The sequence below is a fragment of the Centruroides vittatus genome, unplaced genomic scaffold (assembly GCF_030686945.1).
Source record: "Centruroides vittatus isolate TY-2023 unplaced genomic scaffold, ASM3068694v2 contig_10, whole genome shotgun sequence".
Taxonomy (NCBI): Eukaryota; Metazoa; Arthropoda; class Arachnida; order Scorpiones; family Buthidae; genus Centruroides; species Centruroides vittatus.
This window is the reverse complement of record NW_027120658.1, coordinates 1,428,440-1,442,096: the sequence shown is the minus strand read 5'-3', so window position 1 is coordinate 1,442,096 and position 13,657 is coordinate 1,428,440. Positions and strand designations below refer to the sequence as shown.

The following is a 13,657-nucleotide window of genomic DNA, read 5'->3' as shown; positions in this document are numbered from 1 at the left end:
TATTCCAAAAATTATATTTCTATAATAATTGTCATTTTGATAAGAGATTTTACAATTGAATAGAAGTTTTAATGAATTAATACAATTTCTCGTTACTTTATATATTACTTATAAATTTTACATTATGTATTATTTAATAAATTATATTTTTACAATCAATATTTACTTATTCTGTTTAATCTTAGGAGTTTAAATTAAACATACTTAAAATAAGACAAACTTTAAAATTTTTAAAATACTACCACTCAAAACTGGGTATACTTGAATTAAAACAACTAAAAAATCAGCAATTTTATAATTAGTGCTGACATTTTCACCAGTGTTGAATGGGCATCATCAGGCAAACTAATCCCCCAGCTGCTGAAACAATGAGTATTGCCATACACATGAAAAGTGGAGGTGAAAGAAGAGAGATCCTCCCCCTCCCCTTTTTCTCTCTTTTTATGTCATCTCTCCTTTTCACGTGTACGGCAATCTCCCTTTGTTTCAGCAGATGGGGGATGCCCGTTCAACACGGGCAAAAACATTAGTACTTATTATAAAATTGCTGGACTTTAGGTTTTTAGTGGTTTTAATGTAAAATTTTTGAAAATATTCAAAATGATTCATTATTAGATATGCATTAATTGTGAGAATGTGTAGATTTTGTCTGGAAAAATTCTCTTTTTTGTTATTTTTTTACTAGAAAACAAATAAAAGAATATTTATAGATTTTTGAAGATGATTTAAAGAACTTATCACTAAATATTTTTATAACAAAAGAATCATTAATACTGTTTGTAATTTGACTTGAACAAAAATGTGCTCTATGAAACTCTTAAATCTTAATTGCAGAGAAGAGAAATCAATAATAGATAATCTTTTCCGATTATCTTATTCATTATGAAGTTGCAAAGATAATTTCTTAACTGTATCATAGAAACAAGGCAGAGCTACATTATTTTAAGTAAGATGATGAAAATACAATTAAGTTATACTTTACAAAATCACGACTTAAATTCTGCTTCAGCACAGCTGTTAAAACTGCAGCAAGTTAAAGTAGTTCTGACAAAATCCAGAATTCTTGAAAACAGGTTATTTCAAGAATTTCAAAGTGGTTTTGAAATGAATGAATATGCCTGTAACATGTATTATTCTCACCAAAAAGATGTCAGTCTTTCTTCAATGTTGGTAAATGCTGAAGTCTAAGTAGTATTTAACAAATTAAGGTTAGCACAATCACCCAGTTAGCCGATTAACGATGAACAATTAATTGGGATTGTATAATCATTAACTAATCATTGTATGTACTAAACTATGTTTTTAAAACTATATATAATTTAAAATGTTTTTAAAATTTTAACTTTTTATAACAATAATTTTGTTTAGTATCTAAGATTAAGTACATAAATAACTATATTTTATTAATAATATTTACAGTAAATATTTACAGAATATTTATTATATTTTATTAAAAATATTTAAGGTTTTATGAAAATATTGAAAAATAAATTACATAAATTGTCCTTGATCAAGTTGGGATTTTACTATAAATTTTACTAGTCAGAGATTTGATTTTTATATAAAGGAGAGAAAGGCTTTGTCTTGTTGGTTTTTTTTTCTTTTCTTATCATCACTGTTTATAAGAAATATTACAATCCCTATTGGTTTATTCAGTATAAGTAGCAGGAGCATAGCATGATTACATCACTGTAATAAAAAAAAGGAATTAATATTATTTTATATTCACATAATAAAGGAAATTGAGATTCTTTTTACTTAGTATCCTGTCCACATTGTGTTGTAACAGACCTGCTTGCTTGATATGCAAGGTGCTAAGGAGGGCTGCTTGGTTGGCTATTTAATTGACTTAAAACTGAACATACAACTGGCACATAAATAGCAACTATATTCATTGACAAAACAGAATTCTTAAATTACTATGCACTTTCTCTTCCTCTGCTTCCTTATTGTCTCTGGTATGTGCTTCCTATTCTTGGATGATCAATATAACAAACCTAATCTATCTGGTTGCCAATTGTGCAGTTTTGAACCAAACTTTCTGGTTCTATAGGTCCTATCCAGTGTCCAATTGAGAGGTCAACCAAACACCAGTCAATCTAATCAAAATAATGTACCATGATAATTTTCTAATAATATAATAAAAATTATTTCAATAAATTATTTCTAAGTTTCTTGACATTTATTCATGCAAGATATTTTATCTTTTTTAATATAGAACATGGATTATATACTTCCTTCATGATTCTATTCTGATACCATTTCAAGCAAATAGGCAATGATTTTAATATTTTTGGTGGTTGTACTTTTCCATTATGAATTGATAAATTGACTTGTTTCATACATCAGATATTCTTCCCAGTGTAATGTAGTTTACCAATTATTTCATATTATTTAGTTACATAATAACAATTTATTTGTTTAAAAATGAAAAATTTATTTCAAAAGTAAGCAGATGGTCCTGAAAATTAATTGATCAGATGTAATAATTTGCTGTGAATGAGAGTGAAGATTATTCCTTAAAAATATATACAATATTTCTAAATTTACTAGTACTGTGAGAACCTAGGAGCCAATTTTCAGTAAAATAGAAAATTTTAAAATTTGTCAAAAAGGAAACATTTGTGTTAAGTCACCAATGAACTTTCTTTCATTTTTGAAGGAAGTTTCTGAGGAGAGATGCTGATTTTGATATCAACTCCACAAGGAAGTTCCCTATTGCTTTTCTCCTCAGATAACTTGAATAGCCTCCTATGATTGGTCAGATGAATGCTTGCAAACTGAAATATAAAATTTTATCTAATTGTTACTATGTCAATAAAATGTAATGTATGAGTCTATTCAGTACCATTTTGCAATGATTGTTTTTCTTCGATGAAAATTTCACCTTAAGGTATAAAATTTGATCAATATCAAATTTTATACTTTAAGGTATAAATTTTATACCTCATCTAGACATTTCTCTGTCTAGACATTGGGTTCACACCAATGTCTAGGTGGAGCTTGAATTGGAACCATAACTTCCAAGAAAGTTGGTGTCTGAATGGAAAAGAATTTTCCCACCAAATACAGAACATGGCCAGCCCTGTCAAATAACCAACAGAAAGGAATGAGGTATTGCATTTGACTGTAACATTGTAAGCTCTCTCTATAGTTAGGTTTAAGGGAAAACTTTGTTTATTTGCTTTTATTATTGTCATTCCTGTATTATACAATATATATATATATAATATAGTTTTTATACAAATAAATAGTTCATCATCAAATTAAGTTTAAGTGTCTAGCTCCAGCTCCATTGTTGAATTGAAACCCTCTCCAGCCACTCGGATTTACCACTTAGTTTTAACCACTCAGCAGTGAGGGACGTATATATACGTTAAATTCTTTTGGGGGTATCACCAGAATCAAGCCAAAAACTACCGCAAAAAAAAAAATCACATAAAAAATGAATTATGTAACAATAAAAAAAGACTTTTCTTTACTAGACATAACTGTTTACAAATACTTTTTCTAAAACGGAAATGAGAAAAATTGCGTGAAAAAATACTTTAAAAATTTTTCGGGTATATTCTCCACTACTAAGGGGTAGAACCATACCTGACTCTCCCACTGCTGAAAGGTTAACCACTTGGATAATGTTTAACCTCTTTTATCGCAAGTTAGGACATGATTATTCTTTTCTATCTTAACTAGTGTCAGGCTCCTGACGTCAAAAAGATCTCGTTAATCTTTGAGACAAATTAAATATTACCATCCTGCATAGTGAGCAGGGTGGGTAACATTGGAATGGGTGGTAGGTTACATAGCCATTCCACTTTTTTACCATGATCTGTTATAGAGGTGTGGATTCTGGAGGCATCCCCTGTGGAATTGATCCACTGAGAGACATACAACTGTTTTGTAACCATGAGCAATGGCTAACTCTTCTATTTGTGCTAACAGCCCACAGCCCCGATCCCATAGTACCATAACAGAGGTACCAGAACATTTTCACACTGAGATCACAGATATAATAAACTAACAGTTTCTAACAAAATTGAATGCGTCACCATGGTTATCTGGAATTAGGCCTATTGTTATTAAGAAAGTTATTTTTTTAAACATTAGTTTTTAAAAATGTTCATTACTTTTTAAATTAAAAATTGCTAAATTATGTTTTTTTAATGGAACAATTATTTACTAGTTACAGTACTCTGATTATTGGAGAATTGTCAATTAAAAATTAATCAGTGGAGGAGCCAATTGATTTTCAGTTAGCAAATGATTAATCAGTACATCTCTATAACAAATAGTATTTGAAAACTTTCTTTTAAATAGAATGAGTTACTTTTAAACACATTCTTTTAAAATTAATTTATGCTAGTTTTACATTGCTTTTAATTTTAAAATTGAAATGTGTAATACAATCAATGTTATTTTAAAAAAGATGAATGATAAATTGAAGCCATGTAGAAATCGTTGTACATCTAAACTCAAAATTTCTGGTGATATATCAGTTATGTGGAATCATCCTAAATCCAAGCAAAATAAAAGTCAAAAATGGCAAGTATTCATTTCTGAGTTTGTGTTTAAAAATCTCAATTTTTTCTTGATTCATGGCTGTAGAGGACAAGTGCACTTCATTAATGACTTTAGATTTCTCCCAGATTACCAAAGTTCCTTTTACATTTGCAATTGCCACCAATATTGTGCTTTCTTTCCTTTTCCTTATATCATATTGGTGTTTTTTAACTCTGGTTTTTAAATTCCTCTTATTTCAATATAAACCATTTTTAGGTTAAGTTCTTCATTAATTCTTAGTATTTTGTATACCTGCTTTAGTTTCTTCTGGGAGTGGATCCTTATTGTTTTGAAGTATCCAATATTAATTAGGGGCTCTTTTTATATACCATGTAGGAGTTGTTTTGTTTGGAAAGTTCCTCCATTATATGCCTGATCTCCTTTTGGTATGTGAACTTTGCACTAAGTATTTTATTCATTTTTATTTTATCGGTACTGATTTTGTTATAACAATTCACAAGATTCATAAGCAATTTGTTGGAATATTCCAGTTCTTTAGCCATCCTTCTAATTCTGTCTCCTTGTCAACCACACTTGTGTTGTAAATGTGGATGCTTTATATTGTTCTGAGTCATTCAATGTGGCAGTATACATAGGGGGCTGAACGTTGGTTTTATGTACACCTTTGTGATAATTTGTTCTGGCCTAAGATAATATCAATAACTAGAAAATGCACATTACTCTTACTTCTTTGTTTAAGTTTTAGCCTTAACCCTTTGTTGTTGTTGTCATTCATTTATGTCCATAAATCTGAAAACACTACTTTCATTCCTCCATAAAATAAATACATCAATATATTCTATACATTAAGATGTCCTTTTTAAAGCTTGAGATAAATAGGTTTTCTTTATTCCTTACTACTGGCTAACATAACAGTCCTGATATGGGACGACTCAATGGTATCCCTTTACATTGTTTAAAAATTCTGGCATTGGAGGAGAAAAATGAAGAGTTGCAGATTAGATCTGCTATTTCAAGCATGTCTTCTTTGTCTGGTTCTGGAACTTGTCGGTACAAAAAGTTGAAAAGTGCTTCAAAACACAGCTGGAATTCAATAGATGGGTACAAGGGTAGAAATGAGTGCGTTACCAGGGGTGTAGAGTGATTTCCAATGATATGGAGATATGCGATTACAAAAGGACTTGGAACAAGTAAAAACACCTCGTAGTATGCGTAGCAATAATGGACAGTTGGCAGTCTTAAATATTACATAGTTATGTTATTGTATTAATTTTTTTATTGTTTATATTATATAGTTTATTATTGGTTTAATAATTGGAATTTTAATTTATTGTAGAAATTTGTTAAAAATTCATTAATTATATTCTTGTTTTTTTTCTTGATGTTAATTCTGTTCAAAAAATTTTTGAAGAAATGTTCAATGTTAAGTTGTTCTGAATTTGAACACCAGGTACCTGATGTGGGCTCATCAATAGAACCAAAAAATGTTTTAACTACCCCAATGTTATGGTGTTATTTCTATTTTAATTGAAAATAGAAGCTGGGTTATAATGGATTGTTAAATTCTCAAAATACTTTTATAATAATTTTAATTTTCAATGTTATATTTATTAAAACACTACACTCATGACATTTTATAAATTTGCAGCCGTGTTTATTTGGTACAAACGAACGTTTTCGGTCGTGTTTAACAACCTTCTTCAGGAAATATCCAAAAAAATTCGAACACAACGAAAATCTGCAAAAACGAACAAACTTCGGAACGTTTTTAAAAATATTCTAAAGAGAATTGCGTGCGCCATCTCTACATCGATGCGTATTAAATAACACATTACATGAGAATAAAATAAAAATAAATAACAGACAATAAAAAGTAATGTGCTCCTTGGAGACATTAAAAATAAAATACAAACATAAACTATGGTGCAAGCCGAACGGCGCACAGAACATAGGGAAGGAGAGGAGCTGTGCAGAGACAAAAAAACTACGGTTTCTGTCCTTGTGTAGGCTTCCGCATATCCGCTTTTCTGAGGTTTACATGTCGCCTGAGCGCCAGGCTGCAGATATTTTACTAGCCTCTCTGAAGTTGATAGATTGTCCTTTCTGGCTTGCTTTGCAGATATGCCAAGCTTCTGTATAACGGAGGTGCTTTACGTTGCGAACTGTTTGTACTAATCTTGCTTGGGCCCATTCAGCTTGGACTTCTTGGGGATCTGCCAGGACGTAAGTCGCCAACGCTGTGCATGGTTGTTCGCTTCTTATATTTCTCTGATGTTCCGCCAGCCTTTCCTTGAGTGATCTTCTGGTGGCTCCGATGTAAAATAGCTTATTTTGCCTCCGTGTGTTCGTAATAGGGATCCTGTAAACCCCCGGAAGGGAGTTAGTGTCCATGGCATCTTTATCCGCTCTTAGCAGCTGGTATATAGTTTGGCCGGCTTGCACCATAGTTTATGTTTGTATTTTATTTTTAATGTCTCCAAGGAGCATATTACTTTTTATTGTCTGTTATTTATTTTTATTTTATTCTCATGTAATGTGTTATTTAATACACATCGATGTAGAGATGGCGCACGCAATTCTCTTTAGAATATTTTTAAAAACGTTCCGAAGTTTGTTCGTTTTTGCAGATTTTTGTTGTGTTCGAATTTTTTTGGATATTTCCTGAAGAAGGTCGTTAAACACGACCGAAAACGTTCGTTTGTACCGAATAAACATGGCTGCAAATTTATAAGGTGTCATGAGTGTAGTGTTTTAATAAGACATGCAGTCTACGATGAGTTATATTTATTAATTTAATAATTTTAAATTTAAATTTTTTAAAAATTGTGTAAATATAATGTTTAATTAAATACAAGGGTGATAATTTCTTGTTAGTAAAGTAGTCAAACTTCTGTTTATGGAATGTAAATAAAAAAGATTCCATTATATTCAGTTCAGTTTGACCAGTAATATAGATAAATCAGCAAAAACTAATGCTGAATTGCTATGAAAGTGCCTACAGGAGTTTGAATCCTAGACATTCAAAACAGATGAAAAAATTCTTTATTGTAATGTATGCCAGAAAAGTCAAATGAATGAGTTTATTCTTTACTCTGTGTTTTTCTATTAGTATGCGGACAGCATGAATGGCATCGTGTTGAGTTCTTTAACAAATCCACTTTTATTTGGATTGATTTCGACAATCAAGCATAGGCGGCCAGGGATATGCTCAAAGATCTTCAGTGTATTACAGAGTTCATGTATTGGGTGGTAGTTTGTGCATTTACCAATGTCTTTTTTTTTTCCAGATAGGTATGGTGATGCTAATTAGCCAAGTTTTTCCATTTTTCATCATCTTAACAGCTGTTTTCACCTCTTCAACAGTAATTTGCATTACTGGCTCCACAAGAGGATCAGTACTCAGTATTTGTGAATGTGTGAATTCTTTATTGCATATTTTTTTAAAGTCTTCTTTTTAGCATTGCCGTATTGCATGTGGATTGCACAACAGTTGTTGATTGGAATCTTTGTTCTGTATTACAAGTCCAATATTTTCTGTATCTTGGTGGCAGGCTTTAGCCAAATGGTAAATATTGTTAGCTCAAATTGCTTAAGAGATTATATAAAGTAAAAAGGAACTATCATAATAATTGGTTTAACAAATAGTTTGTTTTTAGCTTGTTTTTGGGGTTCACATGTCTTATTTGACCTTTCAGAGGATGACTGGAATTACAGATTTGTTATCTTAGTAGAAAACATGTTTAATAGTATACTGGACCAGGAAAGGAGTAAATTTCTAAATTCAAAATGTCATCCATGGTATACAAGTGATCTAAATTTTCCTCCATCAAGCAGTTTTATTAACTTCCAAATTCCACACAAGATTAAGAAGTTTTACATGCATTTAAGACTAAACTGTGTATATGTATTTGTAGATAGAAAATATTTGGACATTAAATATGGTTTGTGCAAATTATGTCACAAATAATTTTCAGTCTATCATATTTGTTTATGGTTGGGCTGTGAAAAACTTAGAATACAATTTGGAATTTCTACACTGTCATTTTGCGAATCGAGGAATTTTATGAGGTTCTATTTCAAATGGGTCCCATATATATATAATTTCTTTACCAAATAGTCTTGTACCTTGCAAGAGGATCAGTGTAGAAACCAATGATACAGTCTGTTTGGCAGCTGATCATCTACTCTTTATATAACAGGGAAAAGTTTTATTTAATTTTACAGAGTATAATTCTAACTTATAAATTTCTTTTTGTTTGTTGTGACTATGTAGGTTCCCCTTGCAACAGGAATAATTACTAAATATGCTGATAAAAGATTTGATTTGATTTGAAATATTGTTAGCTCAAATTGAATTTTTAATGATAAAATATATTTTGAGATCAATTAAACTGTCTCATAATCAGATTGACATTCCATTAAAAATAACAATGTAAAATGAAACAAAATACTGTTTTGTTCATGTTTTGAAAAACAGTTATTCGTTCATTTCATTTTATACTTGTTATTCTTAATGGGACATTGATTGATTTGATTTTAGTAAACATTTCATTGCTAAAAAATGTGATCCATACATTCCATTTTAGTGTTTGGTTTTGTTGATTATTTTTCTGAAAATAATTATTTTTAAAAAATAAAAAACATCAGCTTAAAATATCAGACCATTGCCATAATATGAAAAGATTAGTATCCTATATAAATAATAAAATAGAATTAAAAATAAGTAACAAATATATTGATAATATATGCAATATCATCATAAAACTACTTTATATATCATTATTTATAGTATAATTGTTAATATGTTGCAGTTAAAATCAGTTTGTATAACAGTTTAAATCAAGAGAATTAAAATTTTCATTATCAATTTTGAATATAAGTAGCACTAATATATACAAAATAACACTTTTTCTTGCTTAATCCAGCAACATTTCTTCTGAATTACAAACATTTTTGGCCACATTTAGAGCCATTTCATTTATCAAACATTTGAAAAACAGAAATGTTTTACAAGTATTATGGATTTTATTTAAAAAAGTTTACATTTTAAATTAACCAAATGGATTAATTTAAAATTGTAAAATGAAGAAGAAAATTATTATTAAAATAATAATAAATATAAAAAATAATAGGATGCACTTTCAAGAGCTTCTGAAATTACGTCACCTAGATGTTATATAAAACATTCATAATTTTACAGATTTACAAAACAACATAGTGAAAAATAACAAGATAAGGGGAATTAACTTATGAATTACTGATATATAGCCAGTATTGCCAAACCTGGGCTAAGGAGATGTAATTATTGTTGATGCAACTTCTGTTTAGTTTCGCTTTATATATATAGGTGCATTTCACAAGCATGGCAAGCCTTCTTTGATATGTTATTATGAAAACCGAAACGGTTTTAGGACTTTTACACTTGGACATTCTATTGATCGATTCTGGAGGATTTAAATTTGAATTTATGTGTAAGCTCTTCTGCATTTGATATATTAGAACTTTAGAAGTTTCATCTATTTGAAATTTTTCTACTGAAGTGGGTCTTAGAAGTAGATCAAAAACATTTGTTTTTCTGGAAAATCAGCTGGGTGAATATCAAGGTAGTGAGTTTTCACATTATAGATTACAAAGGAAATATACTGCCTTTTGGTATTAAATTAATTTACTTGATGAATTGAGTACATGAAAATACTTTCAATATTTTAAAATTCATCTTCAGGTGAACAAAGAATATAGAAAATTTGTATAATAATTTTTAAAAATCTTTTACATTGACTGAACATAAAAGAACATGTTCTAAACCTAAATGTGTAGTGCAAAGTAAGTGCTAGAATTTGAATGCATGTGAAAAAGTTTTGATTTAAATTTAAAAGAAATACAGAGGATAGTCACAACATACATAAAATGTAGTTTGGTCAACAAAAACAAATTTTTTAATCATTATTCAAATTATATTCTTTGTTTGCCTGAAGATGACATTTTGAGATTTGAAAGTACTTACATGTATTCAGTTCATCAAGTAAATAAATTTAATGCCAAAAGATAGTATATTTCCTCTGTAAGACTGTAGACAACTTTAAAAATTGTATAATGTTTTTCTTATCAAGTGATAGAACATTTAAATGCAATTTTGTTTTTTTAAATGATAATTGATGTTTCTAAGTGATATTTAAAATTTGTTATGTTCCAATTTTTCTTAATTTGTTGGAAGCACATTATTTTAAACATTTGAATGTTTTCCTCTTTAGAATTTACGGTCATAAGTTTGACATTACATCTGAAATCTTTGGAATTTAATATGTGATGTTTCGTGTAAGAGTTGCCTGATGATGGACATTATTTTTCACAATAACATTTTCAGACATTTTTAATGACCTGCTGGTGTAAAAAGATTTTGAGTTTTTCAAGAAATTCCAAAGTACTAAAAACAAGATTTACAAGTATGTTGCACATGTTAAAGCAACCAAATTTAATGTATTTACTTAATATTCTTGTTATCCGAGTTTTTGATTATCCAAGATACTTTTGATCCACATTATCTTAGATAATTAGGACTCTATTGTACCATCATTACAAATAACTCTTAGAAGTAGAAACTTTTTTTTTTTAGAAATAACTCTTAGAAACTCTTTTGTTTTTAAATAATGTCTTTTAATAATAATAATAATAGTAATATTACTATTTTTAGTTGGTATTATTTATATTCTAGTTAGTCTCATTATTATTTTTAATGTAAAAATATTCTAAGCTCCATGACTCTATCCACATTATTTTGAAAGTTAACTGATGTTAGAATATCACAGAAGATTGGTTGAAAGAAGGAATTTAACATTCTGAAATAATATCAAATCATTCTTCAAAGTTCATGAAAATTTGCAGGATATCTAGTCAGAATAGAAAAATCAAATAGAACTTGTTGCTAGAAAGTGTTATCTTTATAATGGAAAAAACAGAAAGTCATTAGTTTGTGAAAAATGTTACAAAGAATTACTGTTTGTCTCAATAAGTTTATTTTTGCACAGATAGTAAAAGTACAATGTTAAAATTCATAAAATTTTGTAATAAATAACAAAAGCATGATTTAGTAAATTAAAATAATGCTATATTCATTGAAATTATTTTAAAAATTTCACGATTAAAAAGTGGTCAAAATGATGTACCAGTACACATGATTATTTATATCTGCTATTGAGTGCAACTTCACATAGATTTAAAGGAAACAATGTATTTTTATATAATTTCAATATTTTGTAAAATAATTAAGATTTAATTCTTACATTTATCATAAATGATTTTTGACTCTTGTAACTTTGTTTTTTAACAGTGCAGATTTCCATCATCTCAAATATTTTTCCAAATTCTGAATTTTGGAGAAAATGCAAGATATACCACCTGAGATTCTTACTCTTCATACACATATCTTGGAGGTAGAATTATCACTAAATAGAAATGATTTTCTTATATAAAAGGTATAAATATTTTGTTTTAAATTTGAGAGTAAATTTTAATTATAAGATCCGTACACAGTAATTTCAAGCAATACAAATAAAGAGTAGTATTTTAATGTTAGAACTTAAATTTTAACTAATAATTGTAAGGTAGTTTTAAGTTATAACTGTAAACTGGTAAATAAATGTTGTACTGATTTCAATACATAAAAGCAATTCCAGATGAGATGTGATGACTCATTTAATACTGTATATGAAATAAGAATAATGATTAACATTAATACATTAAATTTTATTGGAATTTATACTATTAAAAATAAATATAGTTATGTAACTTGGATTTCATTCATCTATTCGTCTTGATTCATGTGTAAACCAGATAATGAATAAATTAATGAACATATTATTTCTTTATTCTAAACAATGACACACAACATCAGGGTGTAGTAAATAACATACTCTATGAACTGATGACCGGTTCATAGAGTATGTTTAACACTTGAAGGAACTCCAGGGGGTTTGAAAACGTTAGTGGTAAACTTTCTCTGTTGTTTTTTTTTTTTTTTTTTTTTTTTTTTTTTTGTCGCACGCTAGTCGTCAGTTCATTCTGCAAACATTTGATACTATTGTGTTTTTATTACTAAAATTATTGGCATTTTATTCATAACATTTTTAAAAAATTATTTTTATCAATCTCTCAATTTGATCTATTATCAATTAATGTTAAAAAAGAATTCCAAGTCTTCAAATTATTAACTCACATCAAACAGTAGCATTTTATAAAAAACTGTAAAACAAAACTGGAATCAGTTGCAAACATCAAAAAATAACCTTTTCCTCTTTCCAGCAAAATTTTTATAAATGGAACGAACAAACATCTTCAGCATGATTTATAGATCTACCTAGGTTTACTGTCAACTCTAATGTAAATTCGAAAATAGAATGTTTTTATATTAGGGTTGACTGTAGACCTATAAATCAGGCTGAAAACATTTATTCCATTATTAAACATTTTGCTAGAAAGAGAAAAAGGTTATTTTTTTGATATTTATAGCATTTTATTTAATATTTTAGATAAAATCTAATCAGTTTGCATAAACTAAAATGTATTGTATTTAGTTTAAGTAGAAAAAAATTCTATATGATTGTTTTTTAAAAACAAATTCTTAAAACAATGTTATTCATACATTGGTATGAATACATCAAATATACAGTAGTTATTGATATTCAAGCTTTTTGTTCTGTTTAATAACAATATTGAAGGATTTGAAGCATGGTGTGACTTTTTAAAAGACTTATCATACAGAAGACTTGGACACAACAGGAATAAAACTAGACTTTATTGGTATAATAATTACAAAAATGCATTTTTTTAACAGTTATACCAATAAAGTCTAGTTTTATTCCTGTCGTGTCCAAGTCTTCTGTATGATAAGTCTTTTAAAAAATGACAATCTGCTTCAGATCCTTCAATATAGTTATTATGTTTCAGGTTTTCATTGGTAGAATCAACTAGTATTTTGTAGAAGAGAGATTTGTAGATTATTTATTAGAAATCAGGATTTAAAGAAATATTCTGAAATAACTGTTTTAGATACTCTTAATTTCTTTCTTGTTCAAGCTTCAAAATTATTTTTTCTTTAAGGTGATTTAATGTGTTAATATTAAATCTTTGTTAGTCATGC

General features: G+C 28.4%; 1 protein-coding gene across 6 annotated transcripts in view; it reads left to right on the top strand.

The window, feature by feature from the left end:
• p (WD40 repeat domain-containing protein pink) overlaps nucleotides 1-13,657 on the top strand; it is a 91,306-nt gene that overhangs the window by 13,868 nt on the left and 63,781 nt on the right. For all 6 annotated transcript variants that reach the window (XM_067265407.1, XM_067265332.1, XM_067265458.1 and 3 more), the window contains one exon: nucleotides 11,849-11,993. The gene's annotated coding sequence lies outside the window, so the exon portion shown is untranslated. The remainder of the gene's footprint in view (nucleotides 1-11,848; nucleotides 11,994-13,657) is intronic.